A 10,283-nucleotide genomic window follows, 5' to 3' on the forward strand; every position below is an offset into this window, starting at 1 on the left:
TACCCGACTGCCCCCTCACAATACCCCTGTGAAGTTCCTATAATTAAAAGTATTTTTCTGCAAAAACTGCACTATAACACCATGTAGGAGCCTCTCTATCACAAGCATAGAACTGCAAACTGCATTTCAGCACTAACTTTTGATAGATGTTGATCTGCAGTGTGACAAAACACACATTCTCTGAAGCGAGGCCAGTTACGCTTCTCCTTCTCAGACCTTCTCCCATCATGGTCACTGTGAAATATATCTGACTGATACTAGGGCCAAGATAAATGGGAAAAGTTTGCACATTAGCTATAGGAAAGTATGAGATGACAATAATGATTCCATTTTAATATATAGGGACAAATACATTCTTCATAAGTATAGAAATGTAACTGTTCCATCATATCTCTATGGTATTAATTACAAACCTGTTGAGACAGTGAGGATATTGATAATGGAACTTAGAAATTGTAAAGTACAATGCATATAAAATTTATAAAACTTAAAAAAACATATTTATCATGTCCTGGGAGCTGTGAAGGGACTGTAGATACGATGATTAACAAGACACATTCCCTATGCTCAAAAAACTTGTATAGTATCATTGTAGTTGCTATTGTTGTGTGTACTATTAGTTATATTTACAATACTTTCGCTTTAATCCTCTATGTTATTAGATATAAAGTCAAAATTATACAGCACAGTGTTTATTTTCTTTTCTTCACTTTGGCCTTTGACTACTTCAATCACATTTATGCCGATGCGACCCAAATTCAAATCTCACCCTCTCTCGTGAGCTCAAGTCCTGTGTTTACAAAGTACATGCTCAACCTCTAAATAACCTGCTGATTCCTCAAACACAATCTACCTCAAATGGAGTCATATAATTCCCTTCCCTCCAAATGACAGTCACTCAACCATGAAAATATACATTCAATTTGGGTCCTTGTCGTCACCTAAATCAATCGTCAAGTCTAATGAGTTGGTATTCTTTCCATATGTCCTTTCTGGCCTCCCTCATCCAGGATTCCATCACATCAACCGATTTTATATTTCTCAGTGTCCTTATATTCTTTCCAGCTATGGTTCTAATCGTATCAACTATGCTTAAAAATATTGGCACTCCACAAAACATACTCAAATTCCTCAGTCTACTGTTGAATGCTTTCTGTCATCCAGCACCAACTTCTCATCTGGTTTATCTTCCACAGTTCTTAATGTCCAGACCTCACAGGAAACTTATTTGTAGAATATTCCAGCACATTTCTTCTTAATCTGCTTAGGTCCTTCTTATTCCACTTAGGTCCTTCCACTCTCCACACACTTGGCAGCCCCTACTCACCCATCCAGGATAATCTCAAAATGTGTTCATTACTTCCTTTAAGCATTTCTGATTCTTTGCAGGTCAAAGAGCAGTTCTTTCTCATCTTTAATTCTAGTACCTTTTGCTATATTGTACTTATGGGTTATAAAATTAAAGGTATGTGCTTACATACCACATCTCTCCTAGCAGATGTAAACTCAAAGAAAAAATATGTCTGATTTATATATATATATATGTGTGTGTGTGTGTGTACATATATATATATATATGTATACGTATACACATATATATGTATATACGTATACATATATATATATATATGTATGTATACATATATATACATATTTCAATATCATAGATAAGGAAAAGTATATAAATCACAAGTGTACACATGGATAAGTAAATATTCACAAAGCTAGCACACCCATGTAGCTAACATCAAGATCAAGAAATAAATTAGTAGAATACCAGAAGTCACCTCATATTCCCATTCAGACTCTACCCTTAGCCTCAAGGAAATCTAAAATCCTGATTTATATCAATATAGCCTAATTTTAAACTTTGTATCAACAGGATCAAATGAATGTACTATTTTGTATCTGTTTTTTTTTGGGGGGGGTGAGGAGCTCAAGTTTATATTTATGAGATTCATCCATGTTATTTCATGTCCTTGTAATTTATACAGTCTCATTACTGTATTGTTTCATTGCATAAATGTATCCCACTTTGTTTATCCATCTTTCTGTAGATGTACAATTGGCAAGTTTCCAGTTGTGGGATATTACAAATAGTGGTCCCTTCTTGGGTCTTCAGTTGCACATATATAATGCACATATATAGTGCATTTCTATTGGCTAGATAGTGTCTGATGTATTTTTGTATTCTTCACAGCATCTAATTCAGTGCTCTGCTTGGAAAAAATGAACAAATGAATAAATATATATGCTATGTCCTTTCTCTTAAAATGATTTTAAATTGCCCATGGCCCATGCATTTTTGCATCCTGATGCATCAATGCTGTGTTCAGAATACACATATAACAAAAATTGGAGATATAGATAGATAGATAGATAAATTTAATACTTGAAGGTGTATGTCATGAGGTAAGATCTTTTATTACCTAGAATTTGTCAAATTCTCAAGGAATATGTTTCTAAATTGTACCTGTACCCAAGAGAGAGCTAAGTATGAATGAGGTTTTTAGGGAGTGGCAGAACCTGGCTTATCACATTTTATGAGAATGCACAAGAGAGGGATTGGGTATGAAGTTAGTTCTTATTAAGGTTCTGAAAAAGAGTATGAATAAAAACAATGCAATCAGCATTCATAATCAGATAAGCCTTTAGAGTTATATATTAATTAATAAAATAGAGAAACCTCTTATATAAGCATTTATTTACTATCTTAAATGTCTAAACAGGTGAGTCAAATTGTTTTAGTTTTATTCCTTCATTAACAGAGAAAATTACATACTTATGGCTATAAAAACACCTTGCTTAAAGAGTGAGGATCCTTCAAGTAGCAGAGTGAACATATATTATTATTTTTTTATTTTTTAATGTTTATTTTTGAGAGAGAGGGAGAGAGAGAGAGAGAGAGAGAGAGAGAGAGAGAGAGAGAGTGAGCATGAGCAGGGGAAGGTCAGAGAGAGAGGGAGACACAGAAGCCGAAGCAGGTTCCAGGCTCTGAGCTGTCAGCACAGAGCCCAATGTGGGCCTCACACTCATGAACTGTGAGATCATGACCTGAGCTGAAGTAAGACACTTATCCAACTGAACCACCCAGGCGCCCCATATATCATTAATATAATGTGTTTTCTCTATGTTTCTCCCTCTGTCTCCCTTCCTCCCTTCTCCTTCCTCTCCTATGTCTCTCTCTATTTCTTCCCCTCTTTCCCTTCCTTTCTTCTTTTCTCCCTCTTTCCCTCTTCCTCTTTTTCCTCTGTTAGTTGGGTCTCCCTAGAAGTAGCTCTGACACATGAATGGCATGCAAGGATGTCTCTGAGAATTAAAAGGAAGAGTGATAGCAGAATGGAGAAGAGACACATGGAAGAAAAAGCAGCTCAATAACACAATGAGTGACCAGAGCTCAAACCAGTGGGCAAATTGGGAAATGATGCAAAACAACTCATATATAACCCAACCAAGGGGTAAGGGAGGTGGGGTATTTATATACTAACCTGAGAGACACTGATAAACATTTTCACAGGGAAAGCTAATTCTCTGGCACTTCTAGCCTTCCACACACATATGCATCATGGACTTTAGAGGTTCCAGAAAATGGCCTCAGCACAGATACAGATACTAGCAGCTGGAAGTCAGCCGAGCCCCACTAAAATAGCAGGTCTGAAGGAATATAAACAAAATGCTGACAGTAATTATTCTTTCATTCTTACTCTAGTCCTTATTTTCTTTGCCTCATTCCCTTATGTCTCTTTCATTTTTTCTGACACCACAGCCACCATAAAAGTCTTTAAATTCACCTTAATATATCCAGGAGCATTTAAAAAATAAAGCGAAACTGAAGAAATCAAGACAATTGGAAAAATAAAAGTTAAAAAAAAAGCAGATGGACCCAAGGTGGTATTATTATTCAAAATACTTTCCATTCAAGGGATGAGCCATAGATTCACAGGAACACTAGCCACCAATACCATCGGTAAACATGATAATCTAGAGCAGAATTAAACAATCCAGTTTTCCAGGAAAAGCACTTTTTATTAATACCAAGATCATGGAAAATTTCTACATCAAGCCCTCGATAAAGGGAGCACTATGCAATGTGGTAAACAATGTCATTTTCAAACTCCCTAGAGAAATAGAAGGTTCAAAAAGCTAGAAGGAAATCGAACTTGAGGCCTTCAGAGAAAAACAAGACTGAAAGGAATCATGTCCCTTTTGAAAACTATTCTCCAGCCTCAAATTATGAAAAACAATACCTTCAGGAAATAGTTGTCACAACCAGGGATTTCTAATGGCATCATGGCAAAGTTGATAATTGACCTGAAGATGCTTCAAGAAACCACTGACCATCTCAATGACACATTGACCTTTGAATAGCCTCTAGAGAAGGGTTAGGGCAGTCAGTCCAAGAATTGAGGGAAACAAAATACAGGAATCAAAATCATTGCTGCTGTCATCATGTTGTCCAAGCATGACAGCTTCAGGGCCTGCCACCACTCTGGGCTTCAGGGACACCAAGAAAAAAAGGGCTGGCAGCAGTCCACCCCAAATGGAGTCACACAATGCTTCCAGCAATTAAGCCTGGTAGTCACAGTTTGATTACACCAACAGTATACACTGGGCCTATCCGTTCATCATCATTGTATAGGCACTGTCACCCATCTGTGTCACCCTGGCCCTGCAATCTTTAGAGCTGCTACCATCAAGATGTTCTATATTTCCCTGAATCTAACCAGCTGCACTCTATGCTTACCTTTCTAAACTTTTCACTCTCCTATCTTAAAACATGACTCTATAAGATATAAACTCATTTTCATCTTTAAACTCTTCCTTATCTCTTTCCTTACTTCCTTGCTTTAATGAAAGGTTTGCTTTTTCCTACAGATAGAATTTCCTATGATGACTATGTATTATAAATTTGAGGAGACAGTTTTCCTGTCCATTAAGCCATGATATTCACAGAGTGTTACTCCCCTGTATCAGTCAGGATAGGCTATAATAAGCCACAGTAACAAAGAAATTCTAAAATGGCATAGTGTGACACACTCATTCCTCACTCAAAACACAGTCTGATGAGAAGGTCAAAGTACTTCCCTCAAATTATCTGTTTCTTTGTGTTGTTCCACCCTTTTCTGACATTAAGATCATCTTGGCATCATTCAGCCAACAAATAGAGATAAAACTGAGGGAATACATGCTATATATTTACTCATCCCAGTCAGAATGCGACATGTTATTTCTGCTTACATTCCAATAGCCATACTCAGGAATATGGCACCAACCTAAATGAAAAAGCGGCTCTCAAATATAGACTCCTAGAGTTCCCAAGAAGAGAAAATAATACTGGTCAGTATCTGTGACAACTCAATATTCTGGTCAACAAATATCTACTTTTATCCTTTTTCCAATACATAGAATACACTCTTTATTCCTAAAACAGACTGGCTAAATTACCATCTTGCCACTGTTTCCACCTCAAAATCAGATTCTCCAGGTGATTTCCACTCCTCTACATCAAGTCCACATGTGGCTCCTTTCCATAAAGATAAAATATATGTCTCACTTCAATATACAATGATGATATGCACATCAGACACTTCCACATAAAAAGAAAGAGGTAAGGAGGAGACGCAGCTGGCATTGTCTTCTTTACATGACTCTTACAGCTGTTTCTCACTAGGCACAACGGCAACTCTTAAGGAAAAACTGATTGTGTCAGTCACAGAAGAAGAGTCAACCATCCCAAACAATAAGAGTACTGTAGTGGGTGTTGGACAAGTTGGCAGGGCATGTGCCATCAGCATTCTGGGAAAGTCCCTGGCTGGATGATTTGGAAGTGAACTTACCCTGGTGGATGTTTTGGAAGATAAACACAAAGGAGAAATGATGGATCTGCATCATAGGAGCTTAATTCTTTAGACATCTAAAATTGATAATTTTGTGACAGATAAAGATTACTCCATGACTGCCAATTCTAAGATTGTGGTGGTAACTGCAGGAGTCTGCCAGCAGGAGGGAGACAGTGGCTCAACCCGGTGCAGAGGAATGTTAATGTCTTCAAATGCATTATTCCTCAGATAGTCAAGTGCAGTCCTGATTATATCATAATGGTGGTTTCCAACCCAGTGGATATTCTCACATACATTACATGGAAGCTAAGTGGACTACCCAAGCTAAGTGATTGGAAGTGGGTGTAATATGAATTTTGCTATATTTCACTATCTTATGGCTGAAAAACTTGGCATTCATCCCAGCAGCTGCCATGGATGCATTTTGAGAGAACAAGGCAACTCAAGTGTGGCTACGTGGAGCAGAGTGAATGTGGCAGGTGTTTCTCTCCAGGAAGTGAACCCAGAAATGGGAACAGACAATGACAGTGAAAATTAGAAGGAAGTACATAAGATGGTGTTTGAAAGTGCATACGAAGTCATCAAACTAAAAGGATATACCAACTGGACTACTGGATTAAGTATGGCTGATCTCGTTGAATGTTGAAAAATCAATCCAGGATTCATCCAGTGTCAACGATGGTGAAGGGAATGTATGGCACTGAGAATGAAATCTTCCTGAGCCTTCCATGTATCCTAAAAGTTCAGGGGTTAGCCAGTGTTATCAACCAGAAGCTGACGGATGATGAGGTTACTCAGCTCAAGAAAAGTGCGGATATCTTGTGGGACATCCAGAAAGACCTAAAAGACCTGTGACTTCTGGCTTCTTGGCTGTAGAAATTTAAAACTACAATGTGATTAACCATGAGCCTTTCTTCAGTTTTTCATCCATATACTTTGATCAGTTTGCTTATATCTTCCTAAATATGTGAATCTGGGCTCACAGAATTGAAGTCCATGCTTAGTGCTTACAAATGAGCACTGAACAAATAAAATTAACTATCATAGTGTGCTTCTGAAAGAAAGGGAAAGAAAGAAAGAAAGAAAGAAAGAAAGAAAGAAAGAAAGAAAGAGGGAAGGAAGGAAGGAAGGAAGGAAGGAAGGAAGGAAGGAAGGAAGGAAGGAAGAGGTAGGGAGACAAGGGGAAACCCATAGCAGTCATGGGTACATAGTAATTTTGAAATTTAGGAGAGCAGACAATGGAAATTGTCCTTGTTTGAGAGGTAGTGGAGATTCCATGAACTGGGTCTATTTTTTAGAAAGATCTATTTTGGTCATAGCTCTTCATGACTTCAAGCTCTTCTCTTGGGAAGTATTCTCCTTCCCATTACCATACTTGGCCACATCTTACATAGGGATTAATGTGACCTCCTTGAGGCAATGAAATGCAGACTTAAAGGCTGCCTCTTGATTATGAGAAATTAGGAGACTAGAAGTTGTTTTAATAGCTTGAACAGCATTAGAGATTTTCAGTCTGGTCTTGAAGTTTCTCTGGCAATATATTTCCAAAAAAAAACTTGTTAGGCTTGGGTTTTGTCCTTTTCTAGTCCATCCATGGTCCAACAGCCATATCCAAAGTTCTTTCTAGATAAAATACTTGAGCTGTGAATTTCCCTATGTTTAATTACTATTACCTTGGTCTCTTGAAATAAATATAAATACAGATCATATAATCTGTCTCATCCTCACCCTGAAACATTCTGATATAATGACAAGCTGAATTAGGTGTTGACACTCAATAAAAAAATCCCGTTTCTTACTATTTGGAGTCAGAAAGAAGTTTTTTTGACCCTACCAGTTCTCCAGTTTTTTTACTCCATCTATTCCACTTCATTTTTTCAAAAAACTAGCCAAATTTTCATTATGTCCTCCCTTTTTTATAACACTTTGCCAAATGTCATCCATAACAGCCCACTCACATGAATTACATGATTTTTTTCAAATTTCATCCACTAGACTTAGCACGTCAGTTAGGTGAATGATCCGCCTCCGAAATGTTACCAAAAGTGACAATCTTCCAAATGTTTTCTCCCAGCATAACATGAGGTACCTTCTTCCAATATCATGTCTTCCCTGTTTGCTTTCTACCACTAAGCCAGGGCCATACATTTGTGAAGACTTTTTTGTGGTATCGATTCACTTCTGCTTAAGATCAAAGATACCAGCTGCTGAACAAGTATTCACACTCTCAGTGACTTAATATAAGTTTAGTTCTCTCTCCTGCCATATTCAATGGTGAGAGTTAAGATTTCCTGGCAGCTTCACTTAGTTCACTGAGTCACTAAGTGGTGACTCAGATCCTATTGTCTTCTATTACAGAATCCTGTTTCCATCCACAAAACTGGGAAGAGAGATGAAGGGTCAAAGAGTTTTCAGTGTTTTGAGAATTCAGACCTAGGAAGAGTCTATATAATATCTGCTCACATTCACTTGATCACAACTAATCTTATGACTCCTAACTAAAGGCAAAGAAAATTGGGAAATCTAGTTTCTCCATGCCTAGGAAAAGGACATAAAATTGATGACAGATTCAGCCAGTGTCTGTTACAATCCAACCTTCTGGTCAATAAATATCTGTCTCAATATTCCTTTCACACATAAGAAATTCTCACTCAAGTACCCAGTCTCCATTCAGCCATTGCCTCTGGCTAAATGGAATCATGGAATCTGGCTTTCTGGAATCAGTGCATGAGGTCCAGCCATCTCTGTCATCTTCAGATGTGGTTTATGATGATCCTATAAACTTTGGACTAAAAGGATAAGTTATCTTCTCCCCACCCACATACACACCACATCTGGAAGTGAAACAGGGATAGGATGTCAGCAAAAAATACTCCCATTTACAAAGGTGAAGAATGAAAAAGTCACCACTCTTACCACTCTTACAATTCTGCATTGTTGCTGGGCATACATAGTAAAAATCTCTACCCTGGGGTTTATGATTCTTGCTCTCGGGACACACTTCTTGCCCATTGGTCTCCATGGGCTTCAGGCTCCTCCCTTTGGGAGTCTTTTTATTCTTTTTTTAGAAAAAATTTATTGTTTATTTACTTTTCAGAGAGAGAGAGAGACAGAGACAGAGACAGAGACAGAGACAGAGAGTGTGAGCAGGGGAGGGACGGGGAGGGGGGGCACACAGAATCAGAAGCAGGCTCCATGATATGAGCTGTAAGAACAGAACCCAATGTGGGGCTCAAACCAAGAACCATGAGATCATGAGCTGATCCAAAGTTGGACGCTTAATCTACTTAGCCACCCAGGTGCCCCAGGAGGCTTTTTATTCTTAATCACACCACTGCCCTGTCCAACAAATCAGTTTGAACATTTATTTTCTGAAAAGTGACTCGAAAATCAGTCTGTTTCTATCTTTTGGTCTTTATGTTTTAGAGTTTAAGTTAATTCTGAAAACGTTCAACTGACCTATGGAGAAAAGAAATCAAAGGGAAGATACACTGGCTACTTAATAATCTCATTAAAAGACTGAAAACATCATTTCTTTTTGTCTACCGATGGGCAGAACTCAGTCACATGGTCCCATCTAACTGTAAGAGAGGATGAGGACTAGGGTCACTCTAAGTGATCAAGAAGGAGAAATGGGATTGGTTAGTCAGTCTCTGAAACTTTTCCCCAGTGTCTTTTTTTTTTAATGTATGTTTTATTTACTTTTGGGAGAGGGAGAAAGTGTAAGTGGAGGAGGGGCAGAGAGAGAGGGAGATAGAGGATCCAAAGTGGGCTCAATGCTGACAGCAGGGAGCCCATGTGGGGCTTGAACTCACAAACCATGAGATCATGACCTAACCAAAGTCAGAAGCTCAACCAACTGAGCCACCCAGGTGCCCCCATGGTGTCTTATAAAACATCTTCTCCTTGACAGTGATAGCTATTTCGCTTGAACATTTCCTCTCTCCTAGTATCATCATTCTCAGTAGCCCTCCTCTTGCCTCTCCTAAAACAGATACTTTACCATTTTGAAAATTCTTCCTTATAACTTTATTGTCCATTCATGTGGTCAACCCACTCAGACCACTGGCCTCAACATTCTTGAGCTCCTCAACTCTGATGATCTTCTCCAACATGATACCTCAACCACCCAATCTCAAAGTCACATACTAGAGCTTACCATCACCTGAAACAGCTTCATTTCCAAAATCATTAATCTCACTTCTTTCTATCTTCCCCACCCCACCCAACACTATGGCTCAAATAACATCAACTTTATATTTCTAACTACAAAATTTCCTTCCTAATTCATCATTTAGAATCCACTCTTAACCCTTTACTCCAGTCCCTCTGCTCACAGCTCCCTATTCCAGCTTGTTTACTCAACTGACCTCTTTATACCTAGACTAATAATAACTGCCTTTACTTTTTCCCAGTCCAATAATCTTGCCTTTTTACGAATGC

The 10,283-nt window shown here is 38.2% G+C and overlaps 1 pseudogene; it reads left to right on the forward strand.

The window, feature by feature from the left end:
* LOC122201284 overlaps nt 1-6,695 on the forward strand; it is a 47,684-nt pseudogene extending 40,989 nt beyond the window's left edge.
* The last annotated feature ends 3,588 nt before the right edge of the window (nt 6,696-10,283 follow it).

Source organism: Panthera leo, chromosome D1 (genome assembly GCF_018350215.1).
Source record: "Panthera leo isolate Ple1 chromosome D1, P.leo_Ple1_pat1.1, whole genome shotgun sequence".
NCBI lineage: Eukaryota > Metazoa > Chordata > Mammalia > Carnivora > Felidae > Panthera > Panthera leo.